We start from the raw sequence: 21,135 nt of genomic DNA on the forward strand, positions 1-21,135 counted from the left end.
ATATGAATTATAATTAAAGAAGGCCAACTGTATCCTAGTGCAAAAAGTAGGATTAAAATGAAGCATTACATTGATTAAAGCATTTATGAAAAGCAGGATAATTGATGAGAGATACAGTGATGTGTGAATGATTCTAGATACATATTATGGATAACACTTCTTTCTTCATGTTTTGTGAATCATATAGTTTTAAATGATAATTAGTGAATTAATCAATTAATCAATAAACAATGTAGAAATGAATGAAGAGAAGGCAGTGTTTTCTGGATCAATGATGATAACTGCCAGTGTATGAATCACGGATGATGAATGATATGTGTCTGGAACTCTGAGGTCCAACACAGAAGAAATGTGGTCTTTCTTTTCATGAATTTTCCATTCTTGATTATAATCAGATCAATGAAATATCAATAAGGAAATGTGTAAAAAAATTAAATTGTAGAAACATTGCCCAATTCTAAAAATATATGAGGAGGTAAGAAGTACTATTAATATAATTTGAAAACACTGAAGTCCAAAGAGAAATAAATGGTACATGACTATCCCCTCTTTGGCTCGGATGATATAGACAGGACAAATTATAGACAGTTTTTATATTTTGTGTTACTGGAAAGTTCAAAGTAGTTCATTTTTGTAAAACACAATGAAATAAATATTCTCCAGTAATGATTTCCTAAATGCCTGACTAAATGAAAGATTTAAAGCAAGGATCAGTGGAAGAATGTCTCTCTTTTTTTAATCATCTGCTCTGCTCCATACTCCTCAGAATGGACACACTCCAGATGATTGTGACATTCTTCCAAGGTTGTGAGCCCTCTGGTTGCATCTATGTTGGAGGAGCATGGAGACCACGTAAGTAAGACTCAAAGCCTTCGTCTTGGTTTATTGAGGACAATTCAGTGTATTTATTCAAATGTATTAAATATAATCAAAGAAGGCAAAATATAACAGTGTTTAATACCGCATTGATATGAAGCATTGTGTTTACTAATCCATAAATGCAACACTGAGGTCGGTTAAAGAAAGAGACTTAGTCTCTGTAATATTATAGAGACAGATGTTAGGAATGTTGAAAGATGATATTCTTATATTTTAATTTATGTGTATTTTTTAATTAATTAATAAATAAATGTTTATGAGAATGGAAAGAAGGAGGGCCAGTCTTAGACCAATGATGACAACTGGTGGCAAATGAGTCATATATGATGAATGCTATGTGTCTGGAACTCAGATCTGATACAAAAGTAATCCAGTCTGTTTCTCCTGTGTTTAGGGAGCCTATATACAGATGTCAGTAATAAATAGGAATTTTGGGGGCGCCTGGGTGGCTCAGTGTCTGCCTTCAGCTCAGGGCGTGATCCCAGAGTCTAGGGATCGAGCCCCACATCAGGCTTCTCCACTGGGAGCCTGCTTCTTCCTCTCCCACTCCCCCTGCCTGTGTTCCCTCTCTCGCTGGCTGTCTCTCTCTCTTGACAAATAAATAAATAAAATCTTAAAAAAAAATAAATAAGAACTTTGTTGTTGATCTTTGTGTTCATGAATTTTAGTAATTAATTTATAAACCTATTAATGGTAAGATAAATGTATAAATGAATAAATGTGAGGAGGTTGAACTATTATTTTTTGGTAAGTAGATAGCAAGGTGAAAGTATTTATATACATTAGAATGGACATAAAGGGATCAAGTGTATTACGTCCTTGACTTAAGTTGATATAAACAATGAAATTCTGTAGTCAGTTATTTATTGTCTGATTTAGTTTCAAGTTTGAAATTTATTTTTAAGGTAAAAATAAATATATCCATCAAGTTAATAAATGCTTAAATGATTATATAAATGAATGGTGGACTCCATGGGTCAGTGGAGAGAAAGTCTCAACCTTTTCATCCCCTTCTCTGTTCCGTCCTCTTCAAAATAGGTGCTTGAGCTGATTTTGTCTTCTGTTGGGATCAGGATTGTCACATTCCTGTGACACTTGTAAAATTCCTTTTGTGTTAGGAAACAGAAAAGAGAGTAATAGTCAAAAATTTTGTTTCGGTTTGGGTCTTTTGTTTGTGTTCATGGTATTATTAAAAAGTAATTAGTATGATAAAAAGGTTCACTATGGCTAACTGATAAATATGATGTAAAACATTATATTCCTTAATTTATTACATAACATTGAGTTTGATTAATGAGAGAAATATAACGTATGTTGGCAATGATTCTGTATTCGAAGTTGAGGGCATTCAAGATCTTATTCTTCAGTTTTTGTGAATTACACCGATTTTAATATTTTCAATGAATTAATGATTTAATCAATACAAGTATAGTAAGGTATTAAGAGAAAGTGGGCCTCTAATGGACCAGTGATGACGACAGGGGATGGGTGAGTCATGGGTGATGAGCAGTATGCGTCTGGGTATCTGAGGTCCAACATACTAAATCGTCTGTTCCTTCAGTTCTGTTGGATCCTGTACGTGGATGTTGGGGATATACAAAGACCATATTCTTATTTTGAGTTTATAGATTTGGGTTTGTTATTATTAGTGGATCAATGATAGAAGCATTCAAGAAATAGATGTAATAGGTAAGGAAGAGAGGGAAAAGGATTATCCAGCTATGAACTATGAATATATGGTGAGGAAAGATATAATAAAATTGAAAATATTTATATTCATTAAGAAATAAGTAGAGGAAGGGTGTTACCTCTTTAGCTAAGAGTTATACAGACAAGAAAGGCTTTCTGACTCAGTGTCAAGTTTGAGGTTGTTCCTTTTATTAAGAGAAACATATATTCATATCATGAAATAAGCGAGTAAATGAAATATGAAAAGCAAGGATCAGTGGAGATAAGGTCTTAATTTTCTTTTTCATTGACTATGCTTTGTACTTCTCTGAACAGACACACTACGCTGACTAAGCATTGTTTTATGGTGGTGAGCTCCATGATTGCCACTGTGTGTTAGAAGCCCAGAGACCAATGTGAGTAATAGTCAAGTTCTTGTCTTGGTTTCAGCTATGTTTTTTTAAAGATATTTGGTGCCTTTTTAAAAGTGCCATATAGAGTCAAAGGTAGCTAACTGTAGCCTAGTGAAAACTATTGAATTCCTATGAAACATTATATTGATTATTACATGCATGAAATTTAAGATAATTTTTCACATTTTCTTTATTTTTTTATGTTTTGGTTTTTAAAATTATATCACAGATGAAATTTAAGATAATTAATGAAAAAGACGTATTGATGTGAGAATGATGCCGTATACAGATTAGGGGTATCGTGACTCTTGTGTTATTCTGAATAATAGGGCTTTAAATTATTGTTAGTGAATTAACGAGTTAGTCAATAAACAATGTAGAACTGAATGAAGGAAAAGACATATTGGATCAGTGATGACCACTGACGGCATATGGGCTGTATATGATGAACACTGTCCACACACAAAAAAATGTAGCCTATTCCCATCATTTGATGGGATCTTATACACAGATGTCAGGAATATATGAGGATCTTGTTTTTAGTTGTGTTCATGCATTTTTATGCTATTATTATATGTGGATAATTGATTTATAAATCTATAATCTATAATCTTGTGTTTGGTCTTTTATGTTGGTATATTCTATTTTTTTAAATTGGATCAGTGGAATAGTAAATAAATAAGTAAGTATGAAGTGGGTGAAATATAGTCCAATTACAAAAATATGTGGTTACAAGAGATACTGTTAATATATTTTGAAAACAAGGATCTCTTAGGAAATATATGGTATAATGGTGTTATTCTTTGAGTAACCATCAGTGCTTATGCTGTCAGCTACAAGATTGATACTGCTTATTTTCTTAAGAAAGAAAATATACGTTATCCCAATTCATTGCTTATTAATGAATGAAAGGTGGAGTGCAGGGACCAATGGTCATAAGGTCTCAATTTGTTAATCATCTGCTCTGTCTTATACTCCTCAGAATGGTCACCCTCGGCTGATATAGACATTCCACCATAGTCATGAGCTCTGTGGTTGCATCTATGTATTAAAAACACAGAGAACAATGTGGGTAATAGTCAAAATTCTTTCCTTGATTCTGTGGGGTTTTTTTAATAATAATTTTTTATTATGTTATGTTAGTCACCATACAGTACATCCCAAGTTTCTGATGTAGTGTTCCATGATTCATTACTTGCGTCTAACACCCAGTGCTCCATGTAATAGGTGTCCTCCTTAATACCCATCACCGGCCTATCTGATTTTGTGGTCTTTTAAAAAAAGATTTTAGCTGTGTGATTAATAATGTGATATAAAGTTAAGGATCACAACCATAGCCAGATAGTAAATTTGAGGCTAATATGAAGCATTATGTCAATTAATCTATGTAGAAAACATTCTGGTTAATTAATGAAAGATATTGTCAGTAGGAAGTAATCCTAAAGACAAATGTTGGAGATATTTAAGGCTCTTGTTTCAAGTTTTTGTGGTCTCCAAGCATTTATTGTATTGTTATTAGTTAATTGATGAATTATTCAATAAAAACATGCAGACATTAATGACTATAATGAGACCCAGATGTGACTGCTCATGTATGAATCTGGAACTCTGAGGCAAACGTGTAAATTAATTAGTCTGTCCCCTCTTTCGGAATTGTTTCAGTGAAGAAATGTCTGGAATGTACAAAGATCATATTCTCATAATGATTTTATGGACATAGATTTGTTGTTATTAATGGAATAATGATGGAACTATTAACAAATACCAATCAATACTAAAGAACAAGAGGGCAGAACATTGTCTTAACTATTAAAGTTTGTGGTGAGGCAAGAGATATTTGTAATAACCATTGAAAACAGTGATACCCATTAAGAGATAAAGGGACAAAGTTCTCACCTCTTTGAGGTCACATATACTCTGATAAGGAAGAGTGAATTTTATTCTTTTTGGTAGTGAAATTGAGTTTCTCCTTTTGTAAGATAAAAATATATACATATTGAAAAAAATAAATACTGACTATATGAAATATGGGGAGCAAGGATCAATCGCAGTTAGGTCTCAGGTTTTTTTAAAAATTTTTTTTTATTATGACGTGTTAGTCGCCCTAAGCTTTTTAATATCACTTGCTCTACACTGTCATCCTCAGGACGGATGCACCGGAGCTGATTAAAGCCTCTCCATGGTCGTGAGCTCCTGCTCTCTCTGTATAAGAAGAGGACAGAGGTTAATGTGAGTAATATTTAAAATTATTTTCTTAGTTTCCATGTGTTTAAGGGGGCTCCATGCCCAATGTGGAGCCCAATGTGGGGCTCAAACTCATACCCTGAGGTCAAGACCTGAGCCAAGATCGAGAGTCAGACGCTTAACCGACTGAACTCTCAGAGGCACCCCTCCATGTGTTTTTTTTAAAAGAAGGGGGAATGAACCATGAGAGACTATGGACTCTGGGAAACAAACTGAGGACTTTAGAGGGGATGGGGGTGTGGGATTGGGATAGGCTGGTGATGGGTAGTAAGGAGGGCACATATTGCATGGTGCACTGGGTGTTATACACAAGTAATGAATCATGGAACTTACATCAAAAACTTGGGATGTACTGTATGGTGACTAACATAATATAATAAAAAATTTTTATAAAAAAATAAAGGCAATTCACTGTATTATTAAAACATGTGAAATACAATTTAAAAAGGCAACTGTATCTCAGTGATAAATATGGAATATATGAAACATTGATTAATCCCTGTGTAGAAAAGTGAGGATAATTGATAAAAGAGATGCATTGATATGTGAATAATCTGTGTACAGATTAGGGATACAAAGGCTCCTCTTGGGCTTTTTATCATAGTGTTCAGAAATTATTAGTAATGAATTAATGTTTTAATCAATCAATAAATAGGAATGAATGAAGAAAAAGAAGGACAATATTGGATCGATGATGACCACTGGTGGCGTATGAGTCGTATGCGATGAATACGTGTCTGGAACTCTGAGGTCCAACACAAAAGAGATGTGGTCTTTCTCTTCATACATTTATATTCTTTGTTAAAATTGGATCATTGAAATGTCACTGTGGAAATATGTATTTCAAAAAGCTGAATTGTAGAAGCCTTGTCCAATTTAAAAAATATGTGGGAGACAGGAAATACTATTAATATATTTTGAAAACATTGAAGTGTAAAGAGAAATAAATGGTACCTGAATGTAACCTCTTTGGAGGACAAATTATAGACAATATTTATGATCTGGGTCAGTGTGAAGTTCAAAGTAGGTTTGTTTTTTTAAGAGAAAAATGAAATAGACTTCAAATAATGATTGCCTAAATGCCTGACTAAATGAAAGATGTAAATCAAGGATAAATGGAAAAATGTCTCCTTTTTTATCATCTGCTCTGCTCTGTACTCCTCAGAATGGACACACTCTGGCTGATTGTGACGTTCTTTCAATGTCACGAGCCCTCTGGTTGCATCTATGTTTTAGGAGCATGGAGACCACGTGAGTAACAGTCAAAGTTCTTATCTTGGCTTGAGCGGTTTGTTTAAGGCTATTTACTGTATTATTCAAAAATATTCAAAAATACTATTAAAAGGTATTATCAAGGAAGGTAAAATATGCCAATGTTATTTATTAGGTTGATATGAAGCATTAGTGTGTTTAACCATTTTATTTATTTTATATTTGTATACTACATTTTATTTACATATATATTTATATTATATATATTTTGTATTATAAGTATGTTTTAAAATATTTAATATTTTATTTATGTAATTTAGGTATTTATATAGTTATACATTCTATTACATACTTACACATTTTATTATATGTGTATGTATAATATATGAATTTTTAATTCATGTATAAAATACATATTATACAAATTAAGATAAAAAATCCATATCTAAATCCTGTGCCTCTGAAATAAAAAGTAAGGATCAATGACAATTAAATCTCGCTTTTTAAAATCACTTGTTCTGCTCTGTCCTCCTCAGAATGGATGCACTGGGGCTGATTTCATACGTTTATGGGCGTGAGCTCTGTGGTTCCCTCCATGTGATTGGAGGATGCAGATTAATGTGAGTAACAGTTGAAGTTCTTTTCTAGGTTAAGTGTTTTTTTAAGGTAATTCACTGTATTGTTTAAAAGTACAAAATGTACTTAAAGAAGGCAGTGCATCTCAATGACAATTATAGGATACGTGAAGATTATATTAATTAATCCATGTGTGGAAAACTGAGGATAGTTAATGGAAGAGACACATTGATATGTAATCTATGTACAGATTAGGAATGCAGTAACTCTTTGGTGATTCATAGTGTTTAGAAATTATTACTCGCGAATTAATAATTTAATCATTAAACAAAGAGGAATGAATGAAGGAAAAGAGGATATTGGATCGATGATGACCACTGGTGGCGTATGAGTCGTGTACGATGAATACGTGTCTGGAACTCTGAGGTCCAACAGAAGAAATCTAGTCCATTCCCGTTGTTTGAAGGGATCCTCTAGACACATGTCAGGAATATACAAGGATCTTGTTTTTGGTCTTACAGTTCATACATTTTCGTGCTGTTATTATAGAATCTATAAAGAAATGTATAAATTGATATGAATCAATGAAACATTGTCCAATTATAAAAATTTGTGATTATGTAAGAAATACTGTTAACGTCCTGTGAGGACCCTGGGCTTCCATTGGAAGTAGATGGTACATGACTGTTGCCTGTATGGCTAAGGATGCCATAGACAGTATAAGCTGTAGCCAAGTTTGGATTCTGGGTCAGTAGTAAAATCAGAGTGGTTTGTTTTCTTAAGAGAAAAACAATATTTATACCAAGTTAGTGATTACCTAAGTGTTTTACTAAATGAAAAGTGAGATGCAACAATCACTGGAGACAATGTCTCACTTTTTTATCATCTGCTCTGCCTTGCACTCCTCAGAACAGACACACTGGACTTGCTTTAAGGATTCTTCCCTGATCATGATCTTTGGGGCTGCAGTTCTGTAGTAGGAGTCTGGAGACCAGTGTGAGTAATAATCAGAGTTCTTATCTTCATTCTGGTTTTTTGCTTATGGATATTTGCTGAAATAGTAAAAAGTATGAAATATAATCAAAGAATGTGAACAGTATCCTAGTAACAATTATAGGATTAATATGAAGTTTTATTTTGAGTAATACATATATGAGAAATTGAGGATAGTTAATGATAGAAGTGCTGTGAGAATGATTCTAGTCATATACTAGGGAGCTCAAGGCCTTGTTTTATTTTTAATAATAGAGTTTCACAATTACAATTAGTGAATTAATGAGATAATCGAAAAACTATTGGAATGAATGAAGAGAAAGTGGTCTTCTTCGGATCAATGATAACTGTTAGTGTAGGAGTCATGCACTATCAATGATACATGTCTGGACCGCTGAGGTCCAACACAGAGGAAATGCGAGGTTTTTTGTTGTTGTTGTTGTTATCACGTGCTCTGATCTGTACTCCTCAGAATGAACTTGCTCGAGCTGATTTAAGCATCTTCCAAGGTCACGTGCTCTCCAGTTGCATCTATGTTGTTAAGAACATTGGAAAGACCAGTGTGAATAATGTTGGTGTTTGAGCTTGGGTGGTTTGTTTAAGGGCGTTCACTGTATTATTCCAAATATTGAATATAATCAAAGTAGGCAAAATATGCCAGTGTTAAATATCAGACAGATATGAAATGTTAAGTTGATGAGTCCATAAATGTAAACCTTGAGGTCAGTTTTTGAAACAGAGTTAGTCTCTGAAAAAGATTGTAGAGGGAGATATTAAGAGGTCTTCTGTTTATTTGTATTAATTTTGTGTATTTGTTAATTTATCAATAAGCAAATGTTTATGAGAATTAAAGAGGCCCGATCATGAGTCAGTGGTGATGAAAGGTGGTGGATGGATCAAGGACAGTGAAGACTGTGTGTCTGGATACCGAGGCCCAACGTAATACCAACATAGTGTATTCTGTTTAAGTCGATAGACAGGTGTCAGGAGTATACCCGATGTAGGAATTGGGTTTATAGATTTAGATTGTTATTGTTAATAGAAATACAGATAATAAATAAAGAAGACAAGGCACAGCATTTTTTAACTCTGAACATTTGTGGACAGGTATGAGATATTATTAGTTCAATCGAAAACACTGAAACTCATTAAGGAATAAAGGGATCAGGAGAGCCATTTGGAAAAACAAAAGAAAAAACGGAGTGTCATCTATTTGACTAAGGATCATATTAACACAGATAATTAAGAGTCAGGTTTTTTTTGTTGTTGTTGTCTGTTTCAAGTTTCCTGCTGTTCATTTTGATAAGATGAAAGTATCTAGACGAGGAATAATTTATAAATTCCTAAATGAGTGGGCAAGAGATGTGCGAATCAAGGAGCAGTGGGAATAAGAATTTAACTTTTTTTTTTTAATTTAAGTCATCACCTGTGCTTTGTCCTTTTCAGAATGGACACTCTTAAGCTGATTCAAGCAGTATGACTTGGTGGCAGGGAGACCAGTGTGTGTAATAAGAGTCAAAGTTCTCGTCTGGGTTTCAGTGATTTCTTTCCCCCCAGGGTATTCAGTGTATTTTTTAAAAGTGCCATATTTAATAAAGATGGTCACCGGTAGCCCAGTGACAAATATTGAAATGACATGAAACATAAAAATGTAGGATATTTAAAGAAAGAGATATATTGATGTGAAAATAATTCTGTATACAGAATAGGGATTTCAGGGCCGCTTTTTTTTTTTTTTTTTGATAATTGGGTTTCAGAATAATTAGTGAATTAATAAATTAGTTAATAAGCACTGTAGAAATGAAGAAAACAGGTACAATTTTGGATCGATGATGACCACTGATGGCGTATGAGTTGTGTACGCTGAATACGTGTTTGGAACTCTGAGGTCCAACACAGATGGATTCTGGTCCATTGCCCCTGTTTCAGGTGATCCTTTAAACACATGTCAGGAATATACAAGGATCTTCCTTTGGCCTATATGTTCATGTATTTCTATTATTATTATAATTACTTCAATAAAATAATAAACAAATATATAGAGAAAGATGAAGGTAGTGAAACTTTGACCAATTATGAAAATACATGGTTAAGCAAGAAATACTATTACCATATATTAAAAACACATGCCTATTATGAAGGATACATATGCATCTATTCTTTGACTAAAGATGGTGTAGTTATTCATAAGTAGTAGTCAATATTCATGTTTTCTGCCAAGGACAAGATCAGTATTGTTTATTCACTTAAGAAAAATAAAACGTTCCCCCAAACCACTACCTACCCAAATGACTGACTGATTGAAAGGTGGATACAGGGATGAATGAACATAAGGTCTCAATCTTTTATCCCCTGCTCTGTCTTGTACTCCTTAGAATGGTATGAAGAATATGGAGCCCAATGTGATTAATAGTCAAAATTCTTTTCTTGGTTTTGTGGTTTTTCAAAAAGGTTTTCACTGTATTATTAAAAAGTGTGAAATACGATTAATGATCACCAACCAGGCTAAAAAGAAAAATGATGTTAATATGAAGCATTATGGTAATTAACCTTTGTAGGAAATTTTGAAAGCATTAATAGAAGATACTTACTGTCTGTGGAAAGTAATTCTATAGGCAGATATCAGAAATTTTCAAGGGTCTTGTTTCAAATTTTTGTGACCCCCCCCCGGTATTTATTTTATTATTATTAGCAAATTGATGAATTAATAAAAACATGTAGACATGATTGAAGATAATGAGGGACATACCTGAATAAATGATGACAAGTGGTGGCATACGAGTCTTGCATGATAAACACCACAGGTCTGTAACTCTGGATTCCAACACAAAAGAAATCTAGTCCTTTCTTCCCATTTGAAGTGATCCTCTAGACAGATGTCAGGGATATGTGAGGGTCACGCACTTGGTCTTTGTGTACATGAACGTTGTAACGTATTGTTATGCAAAATCAGCGGTAGGAATATAGAGGACAAACTGGTCGTTGCTGGAGGGGAGAGGGCTGAGGGGATGGGCAGAATGGGTGTAGGGGAGTGGGAGGTACAGGCTTCCAGTGATGGAGTGAATAAATCATGGGGTAGTATAGCATAGGGAACATAGCCAGTGGTATCGTAATAGTGCTGTATGGTGACAGGTGGGAGCTATTCTTGTGGTGAGCACAGCATAACATATGGAGAAGTTGAATCACTATGTTGTACACCTTGTATGTCACTGTACTTCAATAAAAAAGTCAATGGTAGGATAAATAAAAATGTAAATGGATAAATCTGAAGAGGGTAAAATACTGTTACAATATATAATAAGTAAGTACAATATAATTGGAATGGAACATAAGATGACCAAGTGTAGATGTCTTGAGTGAGAATGATAGACAGTGATAAGTAATAGGTATTGATTGAATCCATTAAAACTTTGACATTTAATTTATGAAGAGAAAAAGAAATATTACCACTAATAAATGTCCAGGTGACTGTGCAAACAAATAATGAAAACTGTGAATGAATGGAGAGAAAGTCTCAACGTTTTAGTCACATTTTCTGCTTAGTATTCGTCAGAATGGATGCTGGAACCGATTTCAGCCTCTGCCTCATTAAAATAGTCATGGTGCCTCTGTGTGGAGAGAGATCAAAGTGAGTAATGGTCAAAGTTGTTGTCTTGGATTGGGTCATTTGTTTAAGGGTATTTATGGTATTATGAAAAATTATCAAATTAGTTTAAAAGTTTACCATAACCTAATGATAAATATGATATGAAACATTATGTTAATTTATAATGTGGAGGATTGAGGTCTATTATTGAAAGATACAGTCTATACGGGAAATGATTTTGTGAATCGATGTTAGGGATATTCAAGAAACTGTTCCTGAGTTTATATGAAGCATGTATTATTATTGTTATTAATGAATTCATAACTTAATCAATACTAATGTAGAAACAAAGAAAAACAGACGCAGTCGTGGACCAGCGATTATGACTGGAAGCATAGGAATCAAGGGTGAAGAAAATGTGTCTGAAACACTGAGGTCTCGTGTGGGACATGATCACTCTATTTCTTCCATTGAAATTGTTTCCATGAAGAGATGTCAGGAATATACAAAGATCATATTCTTGCATTGATTTCATAGACATCGATTAGTTATTATTAATGAAGTAATGATAGAAGTGTGTAACAAAATATAAATAACTGTATCAGGAAGAAGTAGACGAAACATGGTCCAATTACAAATGTATGTGGTGAGGCAGACGATATCATTAATAATTGTAAAACCATTGATACCCATTAAGAAATTAATGGGTCAGGTGGCTAAGGATCATACAGGCACGTGATGAGGAAGAGTGAATTTTATTTTTCTGGGTCGATCTTTAGATTGAGTTTTTTCCTTTTGCTAAGATAAAAAACACATATTAAGAAAAAAAATAATAAATACCTAATTAATGAAATTCAGAAAGCAAGGCTCAGTGGTGATTAGGTCTCAGTTTTTTTTGCCGTCCACTCTACTCTGTACTCCTCAGAATGATGCACGGGAGCGGATTTAGCATCTCCATGGTCGAGAGCTCCGTGGTTGCCTGTATATAGTAGGAGCACAGAAATTAATGTGAGTCACAGTTGAGATTACTTTCTTGGTTCAGTGTTGTTGTATTTTAATATTATTTGTGAAAAAGTGCAAAATTCATTTAAAGAGTGTATCTCAGTGGTAAATACGGGATATAGTTAACATTATTCTGATGAATCCATACAAGAAAAACAGGTAATAATGATCAATATATTGATGTGAGAATAATTCTATATATAGATTACAGACATAAAGACTCTTCTTGAGTTTTTAAGAATGATAGCATTGAAAATTGTTATTAGTGAAATAATTCTGCAATCAATAAACCCATAGAAATGAATGAAGAAAAAGAGGGACAATATTGGATCGATGATGGCCACTGATGGTGTATGAGTCGAATATGATGAGTACGTGTCTGGAACACTGAGGTCCAACGTGAAGGAAATCTAATTCATTACATCTGTTTGAACTTTAAACTGTACATCAGGAACGCCCCAAAAGAAATCATATTATTATAATTTGGAATGGACAATAAATGGACCATTTTGTCAGGTGTGTTTTGTCTGATGAAAGGACGATAATAGAACAGTATAAGTAACAGTTATTGCTGTCAGTTTCAAGTTTGACATTTGATTTATTAAGAAATTTATATTAACCTAATAAATACTTGAAAGACTTTATAAATGGATGGTATAAGCTATGGACCAATGGATAGATGTCTTAATTTTTTATCATCTGCTCTGCTTTTGCTCTCAGAGTGGGCACACTTGTGCTTATTTCAGGATTCATCTACAGTTGTCATCTTTATGTTTGCATCTACATGTTGGGAGCACGGAGAACAATGTGAGTAATAGTCAAAATTCTTGTCCTGGTTTGAGTGATTCAGAGAAGGCCAACCATGCCAATGTTTAATATCAGATTGATATGGGGCATTAAAATAATTAATTCATAAAGAAACACTAATTTCGGTTAATGAAAATGATTTAGTCTGTTTATATATGATATTATGGATGAGTGTTAGGGATAGTGAAGGATCTTATTTCTTGGTGTGATTTGTGTGTATTTCTTCATTAATGAGTTAGTCAATAAAGAAATGTAGATGAGAATGCAGAAAGAGCCAATCCTGGACCGATGATAATGATTGGTGGTCCATAAGTCATGGATGATGAGTAATATGAGTGTGGGACTCTGAGGGCCAATGCAAAGGGAATCTAGTCTAGTCCCCATATTTTAAGTCATTCTGTAGGCAGATTTCAGGATTGTACAGTGTTTTTTTCCTTGGTCTTTATGTTCGTGAATTTTAAAAATATAATTAGGAAAGAATCAATGGCAGAATAAATTAGCAAATGTATAAATGAATAAAGATGAAGAGGGTGAAGCATTGTTCATTACTAAAATATATAGTCAGGAAAATGAATATTAATATCCATTGGAATGGATAATAAATGGACCAAGTGTATTACATCTTTGAGTAAGGGTGACACCGATGGTGATAAGTACTGGTCAGTATCACCCTGAGTCAGTTGCAAGTTTGATGTTTATTGTATTGAGAGAAAGATAAATAAATTTTACTATAAATTACTAAAAACCTAGGTGACTATGTACATGAAGTATGGAAATTATAGATCAGTAGAAAGAATGTGTCAATCTTTTTATCATCTTTTCTGCTTGACACTCTTCAGAAACAACAAGCTAACTTAAGTATTCTTCTGTCATCAAATTGTCACATTATCTCTGTTTTCAGAAAGACACCTATGTAGAGTAATAGTCACAGTTCTTGCCTTGGTTTTGGTCATTTGTGTACTCAATGTATTATTTTAAAGTATTAAGTCTAATTTAAAAACTTATCAATGGCCCATTGATTAATGTGATATGAAATATTGATTAATAGCGTGAAATGTTGAAGTCACTTAATGAAAAAGATACAGTATGTTGAGAAAGATTTCTATCGATACATGTTAGGGATGGGATTCAGAGATTTGTACTTGTGTTCTCATGAATCATGTGTATTTTATTAGTATCAGTGAATTAATGATTTGATACAAATTTAGAAATGAATGAAGAAAAAGGGGGCCTCACATGGCCCATTGATGATGAGTGGTGGCTTGTGAGTCAGGGACAGTGAATAAAATGTATCTGGAATTCTGAAGTCCAGCAAAAACCATATCTCTTCTATTGGAAATGATCACAGATTTTGGTTTACTATTTATGAATTACTGACAGAATAATTAAATAAAAATACATAGATCAAAAAGAAGAGGGTAAAGCATTGTCCAACTGTGAACTTACGTGATAAGGCAGAAAATATTATCGGTAGAAATTGAAAACACCTGTACTCATTAAGGGATCAATGGAACAAGAATTTCAGCTCTTTAGTTTAGGATCATATAGACACTGATATGTGAATGTCAAGTCTGGTTGTACAGGATCAGTTCCAAAACTGAGGTTCTTCGTTTGCTAAGAGCAAAATATATATATGTTATGAAAAATGAATAAATACCTTAGTAATTGAGTAAATGAAATGTAGAAAACAAGAATCATAGAGGATATGGTCTCAATTTTTAGAAGATCACTTGCTTTGTTTTCTACTTCTTAGAATGGACACAGTTAAGATGATTTGAGCATCTTCCATCACCACAATTTCTGTGATGCAAATCTCTATTAGGAGGACAAAGATCATGTGAGTAATAGTCAAATTTCTTGTCTTGGTTTGTGTGGCTTGTGTAAGGGTATTTAGTGCATTATTAAAATTATGAAATACAATCAAAGATGGCCCACTGTGATAACAATGAGATTGATAGAAAGTATTATTTATAATGCAACTACAAAATTTGAGGAGAATATATGAAACAGATACACTGATGTTAGAATGAGTCTATACACAGATTAGGGATATCCAGCCTCCTGTTGGGTTTTTTCATAGGGTGAAATCATAGCATTTAAAATGATTAATGAATTAATCAATAAACAATGAAGAAATAGATGATAGAAAAGAGGGCCAATCCTGGACAAGTGATGATGACAGATGGCATATGAGTCATATGCAATGAATACTATGTGTCTGGAACTTTGAGTCCTAACACTACAGAATCTAGTCTATTCCCCTTATTTGAAATGATCTTATAGACAGATTTCAGAAATACAGAATGAATTTATGTTTGTTGTTTGTGTGTGTAATTTCATTCTATAGTTATAATGGGATCAGTGGAAGAATCAGTAAACAAATACATAAAGAAGAATTGGGTTCCACATTGTACAATTATAAAAATATGTGATGAGACAAAAATACTTTAATATAAATTGAGAACACTGAAATTTAAAGAGAAAAAAAGTGGTACATGACTGTTTCCTTTTTTAGCTAATGGTGATATAGATAGTATAAGTTGCAGAAAATGTTTGTTTTCGGTCAGTTTCAAGTTCAAAGTTGGTCGTTTTCTTATGAGGAAAGAAAACAAATATACTCCAAATAATGATTGCCAAAATGACTAACCAAACGAAGGTAAGAAAGCAAGGTACAATGGAGACAATTTCTCAATTTTGTAATCATCTGCCCTGATGCTCTATATTCCTTAGAATGGTCACTCTTGACCTGATTTAAGGATTCATCCAAGATCACGAACTGTATGGTTGCATCTTTGTGTTGGAGCATGGAGAACAATGTGAGTAATAATCAAAGTTCTTGACTTAGTTTGAGTGGTTTTTAAAGAAAATTATTCACTGCATTATTAAAAAGAATATAATCAAAGAAGACCAACCACAGTGATATTTAATATCAGATTGATATGAAGCATTACATTGTTCAATCCATAAATGAAACACTGAGTTCAGTTAAATGAAAGAGATTTAGTCTGTATGTGAATGATTCTATAGGTGGATGTTATGGGATATTCAAGAACCTTATTCTTGTGTTTTGTGATTTATGTGACTTCCTTGTTAATTAATTAATAAACAAATATAGATGAGAATGAAGCTGGGCAATCATGGTCCACTGATGATAATTGGTGGCTTTTGAATCATATGGAATGAATACCTCATTTCTAGAACCCTGAGTTCCAACACAAAAAGACTAATCCACTCATCATATTTTAAGACTGTAGATAGATTTCAGCATTCTACAGTGATCTTTTAAAAAAAAATTTTTATTATATTATGTTAGTCACCGTACAGTACATCCCTGGTTTCTGATGTAAAGTTCGATGATTCATTAGTCGTATAACACCCAGTGCACCATGCAGTACGTGCCCTCCTTACTACCCATCACCGGTCTATCCCATTCCCCCACCCCCCTCCCCTCTGAAGCCCTCAGTTTGTTTCTCAGAGTCCATAGTCTCTCATGGTTCATTCCCCCTTCTGATTATCCCCCTTTCTTTATCCCTTTCTTCCCCTACCGATCTTTTTCCTGGTCTTTGTGTTCATGAATTTTAAAAATATGATTATAAAAGAATCAATGGCAAGAATAAATTTGCAAATGTATAAATGAATAAAGATGAAAAGGGTAAAGCATTGTTCATTACTAAAATATATAGTCAGGAAAATGAATATTAATATTCACTGGAATGGATAATAAATGGACCAAGTGTATTACATCTTTGCGTAAGGGTGACATGGATGGTGTTGGGTTGTAGTCAGTATCGCCCTGAGTCAGTTGCGAGTTTGATGTTTATTGTACTGAGAGGAAATTAAATATTACCATACATTAATAAACACTTAAATGACTATGTCCCTGAAAGATGAAAACTGTGGGTCAATGGGGAGAATGTCTCATTTTTTTTAATCATTATATTTTCTTGGTACTCTTTAGAATGGATGCACTGAGCTGATTGTAGCTTTTGCCATAATTAAGGTCATGTTGCCTCTGTGTCAGTAAAGAAAACAAAGTGCGTAATAGTCAAAGATCTTAGCTTGGTTTTAATCATTTGTTTAAGAGTATTCTCAGTATTGTTAAAAAGTATGAAACAGAATAAAAAAGTTATCCATGGCACAAAAATAGATATAATAGGAAACATTGTGTTGATTAATTTTAAAAAATGGAGAAAAACATAGTGTATATGGGAAAGGATTCTATACAACAGCATTAAGGATATTCAGGGATCTTGTGCTCGTATTTTCTTGAATAAATGTCTCTTTTATTAATATCTATGAATTAATGATTTAATTGAGGACAAATGTAAAACACATGAGGAAAGTGAGGGTCTAGCATGGACCAGTAGTGATGACCGGTGGTGTGTGGGTTGTGGATGATGAGCAATACCTGTGAGGGTCAACACAATACCGAGTCACTTGAAATGACCCAGTAGACACATGTTAGGAATATGCAAATATCATGCTCTCATTTTAGATTCATAGATTTAGATTCACTATTACTAATGAATCAATGATAGAGCCATCAAACAAACATAAATAGATATAGAAGGGGATGAAGTGTTTTTTGATTATAAACCTGTGTGGTGATCAGGCAAAAAATGTTATTACTAAAAATTGAAAACACTAATGCTCATTAAGAAACAAATGGATTAAGAATGTTACCTCTTTGGTTTAAGATCACATAGACACTATTTAGTAAGAGTCAATTTTATTGTTCCGAATCAGATCCAAGTTTGAGATTATTCCTTTAGTTAAGAGAAAAAAATTTATGGAAAATTAATAAATATGTCAACGAGTAACTGAAATGCAGAAATCAAGGATCAATGGAGATAAGATCGGTGTTTTTTTGTTTTTGTTTTTTCGTAATCACCTGTTTTGCTGTGTACTCTTCAGCGTGGACACACATGAGCTGATTTAACACCTTCCATGGTCATGAGCTCTACGGTTGCATATGTGTGCAAGGAGCTTGGAGACCAATGGGAGTAGAAATCAAAGTGCTTGTCTTGGTTTGGGTGGTTTGAGACTATTCAGCGTATTATTAAAAGATGGCCAGTTGCACAGTTGTGATAAATGCGAGATTGAGATGTGCATTAGAGTGATTATTGCATATATATAAAACTGAAGTTAATTAATGAAAGAGATTGATTTGAGAATTATCCATGCTACAGATGAGGGACATAAAAACTCTTCTTGGGTTTTGTGAATCATAGTGATTACAAATTATTATTAGTGAATTAATGATCAATAAACAAATGGAAATGAATGAAGAAAAAGAGGGACAATACTGGTCATGGATAATGACCACTGGTGGCGTATGAGTTATGTATGATGAAAACATGTCTGGAACTCTGAGGTCCAACAGAAGAGAAATCTAGTCCATTCCCTTTGTTTAAAGCCATTCTACATACAGAGATCAGGAATACACAAAGATTTTTTTGGTCTTTGTGCTCATGGTTTTTCATTCCATTATTATAATTGGATAAGTGAATTAAAAGAAAGAGAAAAAGAGAGAGAAAGGTAAGTGGAGTGAAGCATTGTCCAATTATAAAAATACATGATCAGGCAAGAAATGCTGTTGATAAATATTGAAAACACTGAAGTCCAACAGCATGTGACTCTTACCTCTTAGGTTAGGGAGAGTATAGACAGTATAAATTAAGATAGCATTTATGTTTTGAGTCAGTGGCAAGTTCAAAATTGTTTTCTTAAGAGAAAATGAAATAAATACACTTGAAATTAGTGATTGCACAAATGACTGCCTAAATTAAAGACGAGAGGCAAGGATCAATGGAGAGATGGCATAATTTTTTTTTTTAATCATCTGTTCTGCTCTGTACTCCTTAGAATGGGCGCACTTGAGCTGATGTAAGCCTCTTTCACGGGCTTGAGCTCCTGGTTCCTTCTATTTGTTAGGGGCATGGAGACCAATGTGAGTAATACTCAACGTTCTTGTCTTGGTTTGGGTTCTTTAAGGGTTTTCAACGTGTAACAAAGAAATACAGGGTGGATATGAAGCATTGTATCAATGGATACCTGTATGAAAACCTAAAGACATTAATGAAAGAAATATATTGATATGACAATGATTCTATATATAGATTAGAGATACCAGGGCTTTGTTTCAGTTTTTGTGAGTCATAGGGTTTTTAAAGTATAATTAGTGAATTAATGAATTAATCAATGAATCTCATAGAAATGAATGAAGAGAAAGTGGACTAATCTTGGATCGATGATGACGGCTGGTGGCGTATGAGTCGTATACGATGAATGCTACGTGTCTGGAACTCTGAGGTCCAACCCAAAGAAATCTAGTCCATTTTCTCTTTAAATGGATCTATAAATAGATGTCAGAAGTATACAAGGATTTCATTTTGGTCTTTGTGTTCATGCATTTTCAAACTATTATTACAATTAGATCAATGAAAGAACATTGAAAATGTATAGGTAAAGATGAGTAAGGTTAAGCATTGTCTAATTATAGAAACAAAGGATAAGACAAGAAATACTATTGATATATATTGAAAACTCTAATATTCACTAGGAAGTAAATAACATAAGGGTGTTATTCTTTGACTAAGGATGATACAGACAGTGTTACCAATAGTCAGCGCTCTTGTTCTGTGTCAGTAGCAAGACCTATACTGTTTACTTAAGAGAAGATAAAATGTTATCCCAAATAACTACCTAGATGACTAACCACATAAAAGGTGGAATGCAAGGGCCAAAGCAGATAATGTCTCAACCTTTCTTTATCTCCTCCTCTGCTCTGTAAGCCTTAGAACGGACACTCTTGAGCGGATGTAAGCATCTCCCAGGGTCATGAGCTCCATGGTTACATCTCTGGTTTAGGAGAATGGAGACCAATGTGAGTAATAGTCAAGGCTGTTGTCTTGGTTTCAGTGTTTGCTTGTTGTTGTTGTTGTTTTTTTTTTATAATGGCATTCACTATATTATTTTTAAAAATATGAAATATAATTTTTGAAGGTTAACCATGGCCCCGGCATAAGTATGGGGCTAATGTGAAGCGTTGTTTTGATTAATCCTTACATGCAACATTGAAATAAAGTAATGAAAGAGGTGTATTGCCATGAATAATAGTTCTGTAGACAGATGTTAGAGATCTTTAAGGATCTTACTCTCATGTTTTAGGACTTCAGGTAGCTCTTTTATTATTATTGATGAATTAATAAAATTCACGCGGACACAAATTAAAATGAGGGCCAAGTCTGGATCAATGATGACCACTGGTGGCGGTATGAGTCATGGATGATGACTACTACATGTCTGGAACTCTGAGGTCCAACATTAATACAATAGATACCTAGTCTATTCCTCTGTTGGAATAAAATCTTATAGATAGGTGTTAGAGATCTGTAAGAATCTTTTGCTTCTAATTTTGTGCCTCATAGATTATGATTATATTAATATAAAAGAACCAATGGAAGGATCAATAAAAATCTTTAAATGATTAAAGATGAATGAAGTGAGGCATATTCCAAGTTATGAAAAGATGTGGTAAGGAGAGCAATCCTATTAATATAATCTGGAATGGATAAGTGGACCAAGGGTGTTGCCTTGGATTACATAGCCCTTGATAAGTAATAGTCAGTGTTTTGTTCTGAATCAATGAATTGGAAGTTCAACGTTTGTTTTAGTAAGAGAAAAGTAAGCGAATACCACAATCAATTAATAAATATTAAATGGCTGAATAAATGAAAGGTGGAATATACAGGA

At 33.5% G+C, this 21,135-nt stretch overlaps 1 long non-coding RNA gene, 10 other non-coding genes and 9 pseudogenes across 11 annotated transcripts in view; all 20 read left to right on the forward strand.

The window, feature by feature from the left end:
- The window catches only part of LOC105236835, a 108,176-nt gene that overhangs the window by 85,092 nt on the left and 1,949 nt on the right, over positions 1 to 21,135 (forward strand). The window contains exons 40-51 of the long non-coding RNA XR_002142307.2: positions 767 to 852; positions 2,884 to 2,963; positions 5,107 to 5,189; positions 6,370 to 6,455; positions 6,953 to 7,036; positions 7,902 to 7,988; positions 12,871 to 13,089; positions 13,294 to 13,380; positions 15,134 to 15,217; positions 16,111 to 16,196; positions 19,246 to 19,330; positions 20,175 to 20,266. This is a non-coding gene — a long non-coding RNA (uncharacterized LOC105236835). The remainder of the gene's footprint in view (positions 1 to 766; positions 853 to 2,883; positions 2,964 to 5,106; positions 5,190 to 6,369; positions 6,456 to 6,952; positions 7,037 to 7,901; positions 7,989 to 12,870; positions 13,090 to 13,293; positions 13,381 to 15,133; positions 15,218 to 16,110; positions 16,197 to 19,245; positions 19,331 to 20,174; positions 20,267 to 21,135) is intronic.
- Positions 265 to 339, forward strand: LOC117796168. The gene has a single exon (XR_004620543.1). It is a non-coding gene; the product is annotated as a small nucleolar RNA SNORD113/SNORD114 family (small nucleolar RNA).
- LOC117796174 lies at positions 1,165 to 1,237 on the forward strand. Its single transcript, XR_004620546.1, has one exon. It is a non-coding gene; the product is annotated as a small nucleolar RNA SNORD113/SNORD114 family (small nucleolar RNA).
- On the forward strand, positions 2,341 to 2,415 carry LOC117796182. Its single transcript, XR_004620553.1, has one exon. It is a non-coding gene; the product is annotated as a small nucleolar RNA SNORD113/SNORD114 family (small nucleolar RNA).
- Positions 3,365 to 3,420, forward strand: LOC117796202 (annotated as a pseudogene).
- LOC117796157 lies at positions 5,889 to 5,960 on the forward strand (annotated as a pseudogene).
- LOC117796148 lies at positions 7,353 to 7,424 on the forward strand (annotated as a pseudogene).
- Positions 8,319 to 8,390, forward strand: LOC117796200 (annotated as a pseudogene).
- LOC117796164 lies at positions 9,808 to 9,879 on the forward strand (annotated as a pseudogene).
- LOC117796187 lies at positions 10,736 to 10,810 on the forward strand. The gene has a single exon (XR_004620558.1). It is a non-coding gene; the product is annotated as a small nucleolar RNA SNORD113/SNORD114 family (small nucleolar RNA).
- LOC117796203 lies at positions 11,941 to 12,012 on the forward strand (annotated as a pseudogene).
- Positions 12,900 to 12,971, forward strand: LOC117796170 (annotated as a pseudogene).
- On the forward strand, positions 13,662 to 13,736 carry LOC117796181. Its single transcript, XR_004620552.1, has one exon. It is a non-coding gene; the product is annotated as a small nucleolar RNA SNORD113/SNORD114 family (small nucleolar RNA).
- Positions 14,618 to 14,692, forward strand: LOC117796178. Its single transcript, XR_004620549.1, has one exon. It is a non-coding gene; the product is annotated as a small nucleolar RNA SNORD113/SNORD114 family (small nucleolar RNA).
- LOC117796180 lies at positions 15,543 to 15,616 on the forward strand. The gene has a single exon (XR_004620551.1). It is a non-coding gene; the product is annotated as a small nucleolar RNA SNORD113/SNORD114 family (small nucleolar RNA).
- On the forward strand, positions 16,519 to 16,593 carry LOC117796184. Its single transcript, XR_004620555.1, has one exon. It is a non-coding gene; the product is annotated as a small nucleolar RNA SNORD113/SNORD114 family (small nucleolar RNA).
- LOC117796207 lies at positions 17,737 to 17,802 on the forward strand (annotated as a pseudogene).
- Positions 18,693 to 18,760, forward strand: LOC117796173 (annotated as a pseudogene).
- Positions 19,624 to 19,698, forward strand: LOC117796153. Its single transcript, XR_004620533.1, has one exon. It is a non-coding gene; the product is annotated as a small nucleolar RNA SNORD113/SNORD114 family (small nucleolar RNA).
- LOC117796145 lies at positions 20,629 to 20,704 on the forward strand. The gene has a single exon (XR_004620528.1). It is a non-coding gene; the product is annotated as a small nucleolar RNA SNORD113/SNORD114 family (small nucleolar RNA).

Source organism: Ailuropoda melanoleuca, chromosome 14, assembly GCF_002007445.2.
Source record: "Ailuropoda melanoleuca isolate Jingjing chromosome 14, ASM200744v2, whole genome shotgun sequence".
In the NCBI taxonomy this organism is placed as follows: domain Eukaryota; kingdom Metazoa; phylum Chordata; class Mammalia; order Carnivora; family Ursidae; genus Ailuropoda; species Ailuropoda melanoleuca.